Source organism: Rhipicephalus microplus, chromosome 3 (genome assembly GCF_043290135.1).
Source record: "Rhipicephalus microplus isolate Deutch F79 chromosome 3, USDA_Rmic, whole genome shotgun sequence".
Taxonomy (NCBI): Eukaryota; Metazoa; Arthropoda; class Arachnida; order Ixodida; family Ixodidae; genus Rhipicephalus; species Rhipicephalus microplus.
Window position 1 is genome coordinate 239,159,237 of NC_134702.1, and position 18,381 is coordinate 239,177,617.

Genomic DNA, 18,381 nt, shown 5'->3' on the forward strand with positions numbered 1-18,381 from the left:
GATATATTCCTGTCTTGTTCACTGACGTTAGCAAATGAGCGATTACTTTTAACTGTCTCCATTGTTCCGCTGCCGATCTCCCCAATTTTGGGGTTAGTCTCGATGAGTCATGGCTGAAAGAGCCGAATTGTGCGTTATCAGCTGTGCCAGTCATCGTGCCGCCGATGTGCGTGGCCACGTGAAAAGCGATATCCGACAATCGCGTGCCGTGTCGTGCACATCACGACGTACTTATTCAAGTTCACTACCGAGTGCCGGTCCTTCTCTCGCCTGCGGACTCGTGCACAAGGCATCAATACTCTCGCCACTGCTACTCATGATGGCTCAAAGCCACCGTTCCACGTGTCCACATTCCCGTCCGGAGTCCTAAGAGAACTTTTGTCCGGCAAGACAGTCCGGAAGTGACCGATGCCAGTAAGTAATATTTCAGTGCTAGTGCTTATTGAGTGTAAGGTACACTGGACAAGTCAGCCTATCTCATAAAAGTGGCTCGCAGAGCACAAAGGGTACTAATAACGCTTCTTTGAGTCTTTTTCTTGCTTTTTCCGGAGGGACTAATAAACAGAAATTATGTTCTTACTGTGCCAGGTTTCAGCTATCTTGTGACAGCATTCGAGCTCAGAAGGAATAGAGATTGGGTGATCTGGTCGGTTATCGCTCCAGCGGGATAATTAGCTCAATAACGATTACAAAACAGGACAGTCATGAGCTTGCATCCAGTCGTGTTCTTGAGTTGTGTTCATTTCAGTGTTGTGTATTTTGCTTCACTACAGCGACTGTTGTGTGTGTACACGAACTTCGTCGGATACATGCCTCTATACTCAGTATTCCGCATTTTTTATATGTAACAGCGTAATATCCTATTGCGAGTTGATGTGCGTAGTTTTTCGTCAAATAAAGTATTCTAGAACACATTCTTTATGTGGAACTTTTGAAAACCAAGCGCGGAAGACTGCAGTAACCGACGTTAGGTGTTGCACAAAAGCAGTTCTTAGGGTGTCCCTTTGGTATTGCCCTTCTGTCAGCTTACGAGAGTGTTTATTCACAAATTAAGGGCTCATTCACAGCGGAAAATGGCGAAGGTCGTGCGCCTAAGTAGTAACATATAGTCACAAAATTTAGACTATGCGAATAAGCGACACTTGAAGCGATAGCTCTCGAAATGCCCTAAGAATTTCACACCTGCGAGGGAACAGGGGGGAATAGTGTGCTCAAGGACGACGACCCACAACGCAGGCAAAGTCCCCAAAGAGCAGCCCAAAAACACAGCCTTATGACAGTACAGATAAATGCAAGTCGGGGGGGGGGGATTGTGTAAGGTCAGCGTTGAGGAATAGAGTAGGATTGAGATCTGGGCAAGTTGTTATTGGTTCATGACCAGTAGATGCAAAACGGCGCCCAACCATATCACAGCATATCCACAGAGTCAATGGCCATGAGTGGGGCGAAGCGCCTGTCCATCCGTTCATCTGTCTGTCCGTCCGTCCGTCCGTCCGTCTGTCTGTCTGTCTGTCCGTTGGTCCATCCATGCGTCTGTCTGTCTGCCTGTCCATCCACCTGTATGTTTGTTCATCCGTCGGTTGGTATGTCCATCCGTCTGTGTCCATTCATCCAGGCGTCAATCTACTGAATATTGCAAGTACTGCCATCCCGCATCTTTTCGTCATATATTGATTATTAGAGTTACTGTATATGCTACCTTTAGCTAGCATATACACTAACTCTAATGTATAAATTACCTTTAGGTAGCATATACAGTAGCGCTTTCGGATGGATCGGGTGGACTTATATGGCTGTACCCTTTAGATCGGGTGGTGGCTAACGCCACCAAGCCGTAATACAGAGTGGACCAAAAACTATATTTATTTTTTTCAAGTAGTGAGCTTGAGGACTCGTACTTTGCAGTGAAGGGATTAATTTTCACTCGTGCCTTGACTTCAGCCACCAGTCAGATAACCTTCTTCTTGGTAATTCTATCCGCTTAAAGTCAATTTTGCCCTTTCTGTCCCTAAACCCCAGTGCTTTGAAAAACTCTGCGCCATCATCCTGAACTATAGGGTGAAGCCCTTTACAAAACATTATCAAGTGTTCGGCAGTTTCCTCTTCCTCTCCACACACACTGCATACCGTGTCTACCCCTTCGTACTTGGCCCGACATGTCTTGGTTCGCAGAACTCCTGTTCTGGCCACAAACAGTAGAGAACTACCCCGAGTACATAGATCCTTTCCTTGACAACTTCCTGCTTAAATGTTTGATAGATCTTTAGTACGGACTTCTTAATCATGCCGATTCTCTACATATCGGTCTCAGCTTTCTTCGCCTTCTTCTTAACAGGTAATTCTTTTTTGTTTGGCCTCCAGCTGTTTTCTAAGTAAGTACAAGTCAATTTTCTGGTTCGCTTCCTCCATATTGTATCGAAATTCTTCATGTACAAGTAGCTGAATACCTTCCTAGCCCAACGCTCCTCCCCCGTCTCTCTCAATAGCTTCCCAAATTTTATCTTGCTGCTAGCTTTCCTGCCCTCAAATGATGTCCATCTCATGTCACCTTGTACTCCCTGATTTAATGTATTCCCGTGAGCTCCTAAGGCAAGCCTACCTATTCCATGTTGCTTAATTTCTAATCTTGCTTGAGCTTCTGATCTCATGCACAATACCGCATTGCCGAACGTCAGAACAGGAACCATGACCCCTTTTCATATTCCTCTCACAACAGGATACCTAATGTAATTCCACAGTGCCCTGTTTTTCATCACCGCTGCAATCCTGTTACCTTGAGTCACCACGTATATTTCGGTTCCTTTAGGTACTCGGCCCCATTGCTTATCCATACGCCCAGATATTTGTATTTATCTGTTATCTCTAGCGTGACCTCCTGTATTCTAATCTCACTACCTTCATTGTCATTAAAAATCATGACTGCTGATTTTTCCTTACTGAATCTGAAATCTAACATATATTCCTCATTACCGCAGATTTCCATCAATCTCTGCAAATCTTCCTTGTTGTCGGCAGATAGCACTATATCATTCGCGTACATCAATGCTGGTAGTGCCTGTTCAACGAGTGTTCCTTGTTTGCGAAAGAGAGGTTGAAGCCCAGTCCACTTCCCTCTAATTTGGCCTCTAATCCTTGTAGGTACATCATGAATAACAAAGTTGACAGAAGACACCCCTGCTTAAGCCCTGTTTTACTTCTGTAGGCTTGGATAACTGTTTTCCCCACTTTATAACGGCCTTGTTACCTTTATAGATATCCTTTAAATATTAGTGACTTCGTCTCCTACACCTAGTGTGCCCAGTATTCTCCACAAGTTCTCTTGAACCACGCTATCATATGCTAGCTACCTTGATATCCAAAAATGCTAGCCACAGGGGCCTGTGTTCTTTTTCTGCTATTTCGATGCACTGCGTCAGTGAGAACAGATTGTCTTCCAACCTTGTGTGTTTCCGAAACCCATTCTGCAGTTCCCCCAGCACCCCCTCATCCTCTATTCATGCCTGCAGTCTTTCCTTTATAATCTGCATCACAAGCCTGTAGACCACTGATGTCACTGTAATAGGACGGTAGTTGTTTATGTCAGCTTTGTCCCCCTTTCTTTTATAGATCATGCTCATCCTGCTAAGTTTCCATCTATCGCGGACTTCACCATCAATTATTATTTTGCTCACTGCCTCTCTCAAAGCCTGCTTTGACTTCGGACCTAATGTCTTGATCACATACAAGCGCCGCCATCTAGCGGACATATAAAGAACTAAATGGGAGGTCGCTATCTACTACATACATCGAGGACTCATGACCCATGGCTTAAAAGGGTACTGACACAAATTTTGGGGGGGCCGAGATAGCCTGCGAGGTCGATTATCGTTAACATTCGTATATCATCTGCAAGATATCAACAGCGAATATAGTTCGGAAGGTATCCTAAACTAATTTTCAAGTTTGCGTGAGCGACCGCCTCCATAATGCTATAGAAACCCTCGGAGGTGACCCTCTAGTTTCCTGTCATCACCACACTGCGGTCAACAAAACAAGTTATCATGAGGGCATAGCCGCCATTTTTCGTAGGCCGTAACAGTTCGTGAAGCCTTTATTTCTCGGCGGCTGGTTTTGAGTGCATGGCCATAGCGCACACTTAGAAAGTTTTGTCTTTGGCGATATTCCAGTCCCGTTTCGTATTCGAAAGTAGTTCTTGATGCGGACCGTGCGGAAGTGCGTCACAGTTCTGTGTGCTGACATTGTCAAGAGCTGCACACGCAGAGTGGCGACAGTTGCACACAATTTTCAGAACTCTCTCAAACCAAAACTGAAACAAACTGATAATGAGGGGCCTGCAATTATTTATCTGTCGCGTGCTGCAGCAAACTATGTGTCGTAACATGACTAACAGGCCCCCAGCAACGCATTGCAGCGGAAAAAACGCGATGCCGAAAATTGTATGTCAGTGCCCCTTTAAGGAGCTGCGCCCCTAAAACGGATACTGAGAAAAGTACCAGCACAACATGAGCACTGACTTTCACAGCACTCACTTCACATTTCCAGCGTCATCTCTTGTCGTTCGTTCCATTCGGCACACACACACACACACAAACGTGATGAACTACCAATGTCATTACAATTTTCGATGGGGCTTGACTAGACCACATTGGTCGCTGTGAGGCGCGCAATCTCGTGACTAAAAGGCGACAAACCTTTTTATAGACGGCACTTTTCTTTATAGTATGAAACCTAGGGCTTCTTATTTTTGCCGTGTCTCTTGTAGTAAATTCAAGTCGCTTGTCGCGTTTATTAGGCAAGCTTAAATTTGAAAAATATAATTGTGTAATTGACCACTACATTCAATAATAGCGGATATGTCATGAAATAATAGAAGATTTATTGACGACTTTGCGTAGTTGACTGTTAAAAATTAAACATACGTAGGGAGAACAAATAAATTGCGTTAATCGTGCACTGCAAAACGGACATTACAAACCTTCAACCAACTCATTCGCCAAGAAAAATGTTAACGAGTAAATATACGCTTTCGTCCAGTTCCCTGTGTTCTCGATGCACAAAACAATGAAGTGAGTTTTTATGGCAACTACTTTTTGTATTTAAGTGTTATGGTTACTTGTATTTAGGATCATTTTCAAGAATGAGATAATTGATACTTCTTCTTTTGAATTCCTTTTATAATGATTACTTTCCTATAATCTTGGTAGTATCTGGCAGCTATGATAGTGATAAAATCAAACACGCTCCCTGAAGTAGTCAATGTCACGCTAATGGCGCATTCACACTTGAAAATCGAAGCAAAAACAAGAATTCCAGAGTGACCAGAACACCACTTCCGAACGCGTCCGCAGTGAGCAGTGGAAGCGGCATGCTCTCGAATGAGGTTGCCGGAGCGACATACGAAGAGGCATAGCAAGTGGCATAGTTTCTCGACTATTATGTTCGGCTGCTTTGAGGAAGTCGGCCACATTCGCATTATTGTCAACTCTGGGTTCCTGGTCACGGCCTTCATCAGCAAAATAAGCCGATACAACATTTACGCTAATATCAGGGGGCTCATCGCTCATCATCTTTTTCATAATCCGGACCATCTGGAGCAGTTCGGGAGGCATATCAGGTGGCCTTACTGGCGAGTATCGCAGGCTTCGCAGGCGTTCATGTCTCATCAAACGGCAGTCCCTCGGGATGGCCCGGGAGACCCTTCTTGATCAGTGGAATGTGATCGAGCTCAATGTGTCCGTTGAATGGGTGGAAGCGGCTTCAGCGGGTCGGCGAGGGCATTTATGGTTGCGCTAGGCTCTCCCAAGGCTGGTGGTTTGTCAGGCACGGCAGGAGCTGAATTCTGCACATGAACCTGTGGCACAGCTGAAACTGGGGCCCCATCCTCTAATAGGAGGGTGTCAACGCAGGCTGCTCTGGGGTGATGGCCAGTTTTATCTCCGAAGGACGACAGGTTAGCGGGCACCCAAGCTGCACCCTGATGGTGATGTGTCGCAGAGCTCTCATCTGCGGTGGAGCTTGGGTCGGCCGGGATAGTGTCCAAGACACGAAAAAGTGGTCGATATACATGGGTCCACCTGGCACACTATTCAGCCCAAGATTGCTTATTTAACACCACGTAGTTGTCCCAGGCTTTGGCAGTATCGCGAAGGTAGTAGATAGCCACCAGCCATTTGGGATGGTCCGGCCAGGCATTGTGGGTGCCGATAGCATTGACTGTTTTAATCTACAGAATCCTCGAATCTTCGAAACTTTGGTAGTTCCCAAGCTACCACTGATAGTAATCCGGGGTGCAGGCATCCAGAAGTTTGCTTGGCAAAATGGTCTTGCTCCTAGGCAAGCAAGGACGTCAGCCGCATGATGCTCCTGGGTCAGTGCGATTGGGCGCCCGAGGGACCAGGGGCAATGACTGCGGAGAAGTTAAGGGTCATGCTTCTCAGGCTGACAGTCAAGACCCCACAGTTAGAAGGTGTGAATCTCTCTGAAGTTCTTGGCCCAAGCGCACGGCTTTTCAGATGATTCCCGATGCATCGTTCGGTAAGCCATCTGGATGACTATTGACGGCAGCCACGAAATATGCTGTCATCGCAGTGATCAGCGCAGCGGTTTCATCAATCACTGCATCATGGTGACAGCACCGTCGAGTCACGGAGGAGGGCTGGACGACTTCTCTGGATGGTGCTTGAATCACCGCAGGTCACCGAATGATGATGAGGCTTGGACGCCAGTGCTTCCTGCGGTGGCTGGCTAGCGTTTTCCATGCCCGACAAAGCGAGGATAGTGTACCTGGGTTGATGGCTCCGCAAGGCCGAAGACGCACGAGCACAGTCAATTTCTGCCTTAAGGATTTGTTTCTAACGACTGCGTCATTGTAAAGAGAGAGCTAAACACAGCGCCTAATCATTGAGTGGATGTATTTTCTGGCTTCGTTCTCGTCGCCTTCCCAGTGCAGCCTACCACGCGCCTGCACCTCAGTGGTGCTGTCATTCCATAGGAATAGAAGAAACCAATATGCGTGAGTAACATTACCATACCGGCTCAACTTGATAAAACTGCTTTATTTTGCACAAGCATAAAGTTCATAAGTCTTTGCAATACTAATCAACCACGTTAGAATTAAGATCGAATATGCGTAATTGCGGGAGAGCATATACAAGGTTCAAGAAATGTTTGGCATATTTCAGAAACCCTTTACCTAAAACTATCATCAAAAGGAGTAAGAAATTAGAGTACTTTATTTACAGTAATCGCATCACTGAGCTCACTGCCGGGGCAAAGACTAAAGGCAATCAGCCTGACAAATGTCCCTGTCTCTCCGCAGTTCGTGTTAAGCTTCCATATGAGCACAGACAGAAACAAACGAAAACTGTTACATTAGTTTTATAGAAATGGAATACAAGTTACCTTGAAGTATACGTGCAGAATTCACACAAAAACAAAGATAAAAAGGTTACATATCAGATTTGCAAAATTAGACGCCACTCACGCGGAGATACATAACAAAGTGAAATTGTCAAATTAAACTAAACACCGTGGAACGCAAAGTACATATGGATGCACTTAGATTAAACTGTACAATAGTACAGTCAAATACAAATAATTGATTGATTTCAAGATTGGTCGAGCCATGAAACTCAACCTTTTAGTTTTGATAACTTGTACCAGTCGTTATTAGCACGTTGTTGGTTTCATAAAGGCTGCTTTGCAAGCCTTAAAGTTCCATTTATTTCCTAGGGCATCTCTCATGTAAGATGTTTGGTACGCAACACTTTGTTTTTCATATTTGGTCCTTGTTCTAGGTGCTCGCGTCTTTTGTTCTCGCAAATGGTAGTGTAATGTTTCGGTACAACTTTCTTCGTATAACTTCTCCTCTTTATTTAACTTAAGCAATTTGAAGTATTATCAGTTTGATTCACCTTGAGCATGTTTTTTCATTAATAATGAAGCAGTATAGAAGTCTTGTATGTTTTCTATGTACTTTTAAAACAACGTAGTATTTTTAGTATAGTTATTACCTTTTTTTAGTAATTTCTTTGCGATGTTGTACCCAAAACGAGCATCCCATAAGTTATTTTAGAGTGTAAAAGCGCATAGTTTATGCTTTTTTAACCTCAGTGGAATTAGACGCATTGTTCTAAAAAAACAGCCCACTATTCATGTCCGTGTGGTAATTAAATTGTGGACATGTTCTAATATATATTCCTCTTCAAACCACACGCCAAAATATCGCTAACATGTGCTATTCAATTTCATTGAAACTTAATGTTTTGCTACTGATGTGGGTTTGTTTAGAGGCTGGAATATCATACACCATGTTTTCTTTTTCCCATTCAAGCGCAATTCCTTCTGTTTTAACCAATTTGAAAGATGACTTAGATAGTTATTTACACTTACATTAGATGACACGAAGTTTTCCGATCTAATGAATACATTCGTATCGTCAGCGTATATAATCAGTTCGTGGGAATGAGTAATATCGACAATATCATTTATATAAGCGAGGAACAATACTGGTCCAAGTATAGACACTTTTGGCACTACTTGGTTTAATTTTATTTCTGTAGATATTATATTGCTGATTTGAACAAACTGGTAGAGATCTTCCAAGTAATGCTACTCCACACACTCCATACCAGGATAACTTACAATCAATAGTCTGAATTGTATTGAGTCAAATGCCTCTTGAAGATTGAGAAAAAGCCCAACTTTGTTATTTTTATTTTTATATATTCGATTATCTGGTCTTTATTATACAGCAGTGCTTATTCAGTTGATTTATTTTTGAAAATCATACTGACTTATTGTCCTAATTTTACGCTTAAAACTAATAAAAGTCTACCGAAAATTGCTCTTAAAAACTCTTGACATTGTTGGAAGCACATATGTAGAACTGTATAATTCGCTAAAATATGTATATCACCACCTTTATCTACTGCAGTCCCTTTTGCCACCTTCAACTGCTCAGGAAATACGCCTTTAGTGAGTGTGTTTCATAATATTAGCCCACACGGCAAAAATAAGTGATGATATCAACTTTCATTCCAAAAAACCTAGTTCATCGATTCCTAATGCAACATCACTTTTAAGCTTCCCGATTGAATTTTCAACTTCCGAATCCGTATGTGAAAGAAAAATAGAATAAGGCATAGTACAGGCATCAGTGGTTGGAGCATTATCCTTATTTACATTCGTTTAAACGAAGTAGCCCGCATTAATGAAGTGTTCTTCATAACGTTGTCGAAAACTTGACCACTGAATGTCTCACTATTGATTGTAAGGTTCCCTGTCCTATATCGTTTTTTATTTCAGTTCACAAGCCCATTTATGACCTCCCATATTATGCTGTGATCATCGTGGATTCTTTCGAACAATTCTTGGTTGTAGTTCATTTTAGCTTTCCGTATTTCTGAATTTAAAACATCTCTGTATTTATTACATTCATTTAAGGCATTTGTCTACCACGAACAGATGAAATAATCGTACAACTGATTCTCTACTTGAATGCGCCAGTAGAGATAACAATTTATTCAAAGGCTTTCTACATTTTTTGTTTCTATCATGTGAGTGCTTCTGAAGAGGAAATGCTGCACCATGAGTAATACTCAACAGATGCAGGGATGTGCTATAAGCACTATCAGGGTTGTCTTGCCTATACACAGTGGTTCAGTCAATATTCTGAACTAAATGAACAAAATGTTCCTGGCTTTTGCTATTTTCAAGTCAATGAAAGGATAACTCCGATTTCTGACAAATTTGAGAAGTAAATTGTGCAAAAAAAAAGATGAACCTATCTTCACTTAATTCATAGTACAGTAGACTGGTTTATTTAGAGTTACCAAGATTGCCTTTATTTAAATTTAGCCAGTGACAGTTATATAAATACAGCATCTTAGAGCCTTTTTCAAAAAAAAGAGTTATGGAGGAAAAGAGTGTTCGCATTTGTTACCTGTGATATCACCTATACGAAAAAAGTATGAGGTACAAAGAGCACTAATTAAATCTCATTTATTCGCTTGCATTTTTCTCAGGCAGATGGTGCCGGAGGCGAGAACTTCTTGGAACAAATTTTTACGTCGATGTGACCTGCGCAGTTACACGAGTAATAGGACATCGAATGTGATTAGACACATAGAAAAACTTCGCGATGAGCTGCAAGAAGCAGAGCACTGCTGTAACAGGGAGTTCACAACGCGCCACGATTTCATCCAACACACGGCGATTACGTTTGCACAGTGGATGAGTGCGCGAAGTCTTTCGCGAAAAGATCTCTGCTGGAAAGGTAAGCCATAATGTGTTTTGTGTGAACAACATCGTCGAGATATTGATGATCTTTCCAATCGGTTGCGTGTTAATTACAGGCCTCAACTCTTACTCTTTTTCTATAGTTCATTCACAATTAGTTCATCACTATGGAAATGGGGTGACGGAAATCAAGTATTCTATGTTACTGAATGAAGAGAATTTTACTCATGTTACTTCAGAGTGAATCTAACAGTGCAGTGTTATGCTTTTGAAGCAGATCAGCATGTTTTACTTCAATGTTGATAACATAATAATACTCACAATAAGAACCATACCAACAATATTACACATGGATTTTTAGGTGCCGAAATGACAATACAGTTCGAAGGCATATCATAGCGGTGGCGTTCAGAAATTATCAACACCCGGTACTCTTTAATGAGCACTGAGATAGCACAGCGCTAAGGCCCCTGGCGATTCATCTCCATTGAAATGCGATCGTGGCAGCCGGGGCAGATCAGCGACTTTGAGATGAGAAGCCACTCAACGTATACCGACCGCACCACCAAGACACTTCGTGTTTGCAACGAATTAACACCCAAGTTACATGCAGCGTACAGCTTGGTGCCAGTCTCTCAGCTTCAGTAATTTTAGCGCAAGCCAGGCTTCTCGGTACTGAATATTTGGTGGCATATTCTTTATATCAATGCTGTGAATGGCGAGGCTTTGCAGTTTGTTTGACTTGTGCGCTTGCGAAACGTTCTTCCGTGATAATCATAAATATGCTACCAAATATTTGCTGGTGTCTTCCCCGGGGTCATATTACTCTTCCAACTAGTGAAATAGCCCTCCATGATAACAGTTATCTACACAATAATGTGCCACTTTCGTGGTCAAGCGTTGTTCTGATATCAACAATAGTATTGACTCGCGTTTTTTGAGGCTGTAAACGTGCCACGTAGTGCCCCAATTGTGTGTTATGGCACGTAAATCTGAATGCTCGGGTGGAGTGTTAGTTTTTTTTTTCTAATTAAGTACTGCCAGTAAAACTAAAATGACACACTTTATTTACTTAAAGCAAAATCAACCGGGCCCCGTCGCAGTGGTATAGTGGCTAAGGTACTCAGCTGCTGACCCGCAAGTTGCGAGATCGAATCTCTGCTGTGGCGGCTGCATTTCCGATGGAGGCAGCAATGTTGTAAGCCCGTGTGCTCAGATTGGGGTGCACGTTAAAGAATCCCAGGTAGTCGAAGTTTACGGAGCTCTCCACTACGGCGTCTCTCATAATCATATGGTGGTTTTGGGACGTCAAACCCCACATATCAATCAATCAGCAAAGTTAACCGGTGTACGACACATCATTTATCTCCGTATCGGTGCGGAGGGCTTGAAGTGAGAGAACTTGAGGCAAGCAGTGGCTGCACAAAAAAAAGTATAGTGGGTAAATATAATTTCTTATTAGCCGGTGCAACAAAGTAGATAAAGCTGTACACAAGAAATGGTGACCCGTTCAGAAGCACTATGTTTATCAGGCAAATACTTTACACTTCTGTTGTTGTAGGCTAAAGGAAATGTCTGCAATTTATTTTATCAAGTCCCGCACTTGAATAAAGTGCTTTGAGAATTGGAAAATGTTATTGCATGGATGACCAGGTAACTCATCCTTTCGTTATCTTTTTCAAATGGTTCTATTTTCCAGGCACACCAGGGCACACAGAAATGAGTTTACACACATCTGCAAGCCCTGCAATTACGAGACTGTGACCTAAAGTAACGACAAGCGTCACAAATTATCAACCCCATGCCTAAGGAAACGTCTAATCGGGCTCATGGAAGTCGCTCGAGAGGAAAAAGCCCCGCAAAGCCATGCAGGAGCAGCCACAGCTGTAACACGAAGTAAACCATTGAAGTCGGCGGGAATACGATGCTGCTTTCGCGTTGCTTTTGCTTCACGAGTCACTGAACGAACGCGAAAGCGAAGCCGTTGATGGGCAGATCGATTTTCACGACCGCTGTTTGACAGAGTGCGCCGCTTCATAAACGCTTGAAGCTAACCTGTTTGAGATGTGCAGTTTTTGTGACTTTAGTGTTTCATTTTTTTTTCTTAATTCGATGGCTTTTTTCAGAGGCGTCCGTACTTTTCACGTAATATACCCGGGCATTCCGTAGCACGACCTTTAAAGAGAGGTCTCCGCTGCGGTGGCTACACTCAACATAGCACTTGCCTCACGGCCCTTGGACGCAAGGGTATGAACGAGTGATGCACTTGTGCTAATGACATGCATGTCCACCATCGTTTTTATTATCACACACTTTTGTCATCCATTAACACTACGCACGTTTCACGGCATGGTCATGATTTTATTGTCTCTATGTTTTACCCGCTTTAGTGCGAAAAATTTTAGTCCCTTATACAGCCGCTCATCACAATCATTGTCCATATCCCTAGTACCATGAGGTGGCACTCTTTGGCCATCAAATGGTTTTTACTCCACAGAACATCAAACATCATCATCATTTTCTCAATCTGGACTTTCGGTGGATTCCCACATAAAGCGTTCGCGAACCTGTGTCTGTGATTTACGATGAAAAAAGTTCGGCAGTACTGACGTTTGGTAACTGCATGCAATTTTTGTATACAAGTGCTCTCACACTAGACCACGTTAGAGTCACGAGGCAAAGTTTGATTATTGTCAGCATTATTATGATCACAGAATGTCCATCCAAAATTACAAGAAGCCAGCTCCCCGCATTGGCGGCGTGCCATGCAGGGGCGTAGCCAGAAATGTTTTTCGGTGCGGAAGGGAATGTTCGCACCGACCTGACTGGAAGGGGGGGGGGGGGGGGGACACAGTCATTAGCTTTTTTCCGACACGTAACCATGGACGGTATTTGAGCAGATTGTGTACATGTATATCAGAATCATGAGACTCCTCCCCCCACCCCAAGCGTGTGGTTGTGAAGAGAGTAAGTAAGAGTAAAGTAATCGCAGTAAAATATAGAGCAAACGACAGGTACAGAGGCCATTTGAAGAAACGGCCTCTCGTACTACCATTGAAGGGACTAGTCTTCGAGAACGAATCTTTGCGACGACCTTCCCGATGGGAGAAGAAAGACATCGTAAATCTCTGTTAAGCGTAGATGACGTAGTCCTCGTCGGGGTGAAGTGCGTTTCACAGATCAAGAATGGCTCCGCTTACAACGTGGAACAAGTAATACACGCAGCATGTTTTTGTAAAGACATAATTATGTTTCGATTATGTTTACTTTGCTAATTTAATCTCCTACTATCGATCTTGTGACTGCCTGCCTATGGGAATAATTTTTCTGTCACGCTCTATATGTGAAGATGCCCTGACGCAGGGATTGCTTTTTTTTTTAAATTTCTGTGCGCATCAAAGCATTTGCGATACGCGGTAAGTTTTCTTTTTTTTGTGTGAATTATGCTGCATGCTGTCAACACGATCTCACAGGAGTTATTTTTCGGGCAGACTTTCTTGCAACTTTGGTTAACATTACGGTTGCACCGACTTTTGATGGCAATAAAGTGCTCCATTTCTAGAAGTTTTATCGCGAAATCTGCAAAGGCAAGGTAAAAATTGTTGAGAAAAGTTTACTTGGTTTCAATCAAAAATGCACCTGGCATCAGACTATACCTGTTCGCATAGTAATAGCTTCCTTGCTGTGTAGTTGCACTAGAAAACATATATGATCGCAAAAACGTCAATGTTATTTTTTTTTCGTCACTATGTACATTGCTTTTAATTTTAGATATTTCTGTTTATTTCTTGTTGTACGTTATGTCGCTAGTTCCAGAAATCACTCGGTGTACCCTTCTAGTCATCACAATGTAAAGAAACGAGCGGATGAAGCGTATCAATATATATATATAGATAAATATATATATATATATATATATATATATATATATATATATATATATATATATATATATATATATATATATATATATATATATATATATATATATAAATTGAAGCATTTCTTAGCAAACTTCGGCGACTTTGAGCGTATCTATCTATCTATCTAGCCGCCTACGACTTTTAGCTCTCCTGGTCGTTCCAATTATGGTATCGGTATCAAACTTAGTATGGCGTAATATGACTGAATGAAGAACCAATTTGGCTGGTAACATGAAAATCATGACATGTATGTCATGATTTACTTTTCTTGGTCCTGCAGCTTTTGCGGTGGTTTAGTTCACACGGCATGTTGCAAAACTTATGTTATGACATGATTGCATGCAGAACACAAGCGACCGACCCTAACGTCAAAATCATGACATGCGTGTCATGTAAATATATGACTACATGTCACGCTCATGATGCGCTCGCGGCCGTTTCGCTAGAATCACATATAAAATTTGGTATTACGGTACGTCAATGAATGACAAAGGCATGATACTGGTGCGAACATCATAAACATTAGATACGTGTCATGCAACAACATGCCTACATGCTACACTCATGATGGGTTCGCGGCCATTTCACTAGCTTCACATGTACCAAACTCGGTATTACGCCATGCGAACGGACGAAATAGGTGAATGACACATCCAAATATGATAATCATGTCATGCGTCTTTTAACATGACTACATGCCACACTCATGATACGCTCGCGGCCGTTTTGCAAGCTTCACATATGCCAAATTGTGTATTACGTGACGTCAATGGTTAACAATACTGATTGTCGGCCTAGTTTGTACTTGCTTACTGACATGCTTTGGCCGCAAATTAGATTTGATTGATATGTGGGCTTCAACGTTCCAAAACCACCATATGATTATGAGAGACGCCGTGGTGGAGGGCTCCGGAAATTTGGACCACCTGTGGTTCTTTAACGTGCACCCAAATCTGAGCACACGGGCCTACGTCATTTCCGCCTCCATCGAAAATGCAGCCGCCATAGCCGGGATTCGAACCCGCGACCTGCGGGTCAGCAGCCGAATACCTTAGCCACTAGACCACTGCGGCGGGGCTGGCCGCAAAATAACACACACAAAGTAAAGAAACCGTGGCCAGGATTCCGGCCCACGGGGGGCTAGTTCGTTAAACGTCCACCACGTGCCACATGAAGTTGAACCCTCCCCCTCGTTCCCTCTTTTCTCCTCCCACCACGAAGCTGACGAGTTCCTTACGGAAGTGGCCTCGCTCTTCAACCTGTTCTCGCCCGCCCCTCATTGTGGGAACCAAAGAATAGCGACCCGCTGTCAGTGCATTCTTACTCACGCCGTTTAAGAGCCGGCCTGTGTAGAGTACGCGAACAGGTTCCGAACCGGCCATTAACAATTTTTCAGACTGAGGACTTCTTTTTTTCCTTGCCTTGGTCGAATTCGAGTCCTCACAGTTTTGATATAGTCATAGATAATTTATATACAAAGAAGCTACGACCAACTGCATTACATTCTTTAGTTTTTTTTTCTCGTCGTAGGTAATCTATTGTAATCATAACATCAGGTTCAATACTTAATTTGTGGCTAAGCCATATTACTTTCCGACCCAAACTTTCTGTAGGGCAGAACAAAGTTTTTAATCTTGTTTTTTTAGCTACTAGGCTATTGCAAAGCACGCAAAAAGTTAGGAAAGAAGTTAGTAGAACGATTTTCACAGGAGAAGCATGTCCAGTATATTGGACACTGGCATTAATATGTTGAACAAATAGATACACACATTCTGCTATTCTCTTAGATAGAGCGCTGCTTTTGGCCCTGTTAGGTTAATAGTCTTACAAAAAACAAGCGGGGTTTGCTTTGTCCTGAGAAAAAGTTGATCCTCTTCGCTGATCCTCTTCATGCTTCATGCTGTTGATAGATTCCCAGCATGCCCCAGTTTTATTTTTCTATGACTGGGCCTGCAGAGTGTCACGTCAAGCCACCTCTTGTTTTCTTTTTTTTCCTTCTAAATTGAGCACGATGTGCACCAATTGCATCTTGGTGTGAGTGTACTGGACATAGGTAATTCTCGCGTTGCCAGCAAAGTTTTTATTAGAAAAACTACATTTTTTGCAACAATGCATCGAAAAGACATGACAGAAATCGTACAATTTAAATGATTTCAATGCTGCAAAGATATGTCCTGAAATACTTTTGTATACTTGACCGCATCATGCGCACGCAGTTTCGCGTTGATTACGCAATTACTTCTAGTGTCCGATAAATAGGTGGAGCTGAAGAATGAACTACACCTAAAAACGTCTTACACGACTCTTATAGAAGCTACCAAAATAGTTTTAGTTCTGACTGTAGCTCTGCTTACTTTTATTCATCACTTTTACCGTCATGTTTTTGTCAGCGTCTAAGTATATGTACCACCCTGCTGAAATCACCAAATGGTGATTGCAGTAACTGTAAATAAATAGTAATAATGTGTAATGTGTTCAATAGATTAGTCAAGGGGCAGGAAAGGAATGTGCTTGTTAACTACATAGTAAACGCTCCGAGATTGTACTGTTCGGTTATCCTTTGCGGAAGCTCTTTCGCTTTCTTATTTCTTTGTAGAGCTTATTCTTTGCGTAAATGTGCGTAAGGAGCTACGTATAGTTCCATTGAGAAAAGAGCGCGAGATGCTCGGGACGGGCAGCACAGTTACAGTGTAAGCTGGAGGAGCAGCTTTTGTAGACCTTTTTGTAATTTAGCGTTAACATCTAATTTGCTGGCATCTCATTCCAGGTGTCTTATTTTATAAGGTACTCAGCATAGTTCCGTAAAATGTACCTCAAACAATAACGATCGTTATTGCTGAAGTAACGTTCGTTTATATATTAATGCTATACAATTCGCATTTCTTCGCACGGTGCTAAAGCGCCCGAAGTGGTCTAGTTTGTAAATGTTACAAAGGGAAGCGACATTAAAATGCATCATGGAACTAGAATAGCATTCTGTTGATAAGCCTGCCTTTTTTTTTTTAAACTGTTCACCGTATAGGTAGGTGAACACACTAAATGCTCTTATTAAAATATTGATCACAGATGGTAGGGTTACATTCTTGGTGATGAGGTGTACGTGACGAACTACTGGAGGAACAGCTGAGTTTTAGTGCCGGAAAGCAACACAGTAACACAATATTTACCTACGGAATTTTTTTCAATTATGGTATACAACAGCAAAAATCACTCCTAACATTTTTTTTTCAGTTAGCTTGCCTTTATTATTACATCTCAGCAACGTGGTTTTACATTTATCAACAAAAAAGTTCACTCTTTACACTTTTGTGACGCCCCCTCGAGAGGTACAAACTGACAAAAATATTAACCAGCGTTGTGCATTTAGATAGCTCTTGTTTTCTTTCCGTTTTTTGCCTGCGTTTTTGTTATTATAAGCAGGCGTCACCATGGGTAGAAAACGATCACTGTACCGTGTAGAAGGACCCGTGAAAGACACACTACGCGACAACTTTCCCTCGCTGGTCACCCCACTGGCAGAAAAATAGTTGAAGCCAGCCAAGCGCACTGTCATCCCATATGTGCCGGGCGCCAGTGAAGAGCTCTCCGCGATTCTCGGAAAATCAGGGGTCGAGGTGGTTCCCAAGCCTGCTTCGATGCTCACCCGCTTGCTACCACGGCCGAAGGAAGAAGCAACACCAGCGAGTAGTCTGCAAGTTGCCGTGTTTAGAGTGTCCAGTCAGCTACGTGGGCAAAAGCGAATGTTTCCATTCAGAAAGCCCGTGGAGCGGCCGAAAGGCTTGGACTGGCGTTCCTGACGAGGGAGTCAGCCGCTGAGCGCTAACGTGCGCCTTGCCGGGCAACAATAAACTTCCGCGCCCACTCGTTAAGATTACGCCAACTTAAGAACGACGTCAGGAAGGCAGAAGTGCAACGCGGCGCTTTTGCAGAGCCCCTGAGAAGCCCGACAATATGATTGATTTCTACAGCTTTTCTGTTCTAGAAACAGGGAATTTCGAAATGATGTCCTTGCGCGAATCCTGACACATTTACAACACGCCAACGATCTTGCACCGCTCTCTAGGAACAATCTCCTCAGTATACGTTCACGAGTTTTGAAACGTGTCGGAAACGGGAAGCCACCGCTTTGGCAAAACAAGACACGGAGATGCTTTTGTGACATATATATATATATATATATATATATATATATATATATATGCTTTTGTGACAGATGCTT

The 18,381-nt window shown here is 42.7% G+C and overlaps 1 long non-coding RNA gene across 1 annotated transcript; it reads left to right on the forward strand.

Annotated features, from left to right (window-relative positions):
• Positions 1-277: 277 nt before the first annotated feature.
• LOC142803529 (uncharacterized) lies at positions 278-12,239 on the forward strand. The gene is made up of 3 exons (XR_012894155.1): positions 278-414; positions 10,026-10,276; positions 11,939-12,239. It is a non-coding gene; the product is annotated as an uncharacterized LOC142803529 (long non-coding RNA).
• The last annotated feature ends 6,142 nt before the right edge of the window (positions 12,240-18,381 follow it).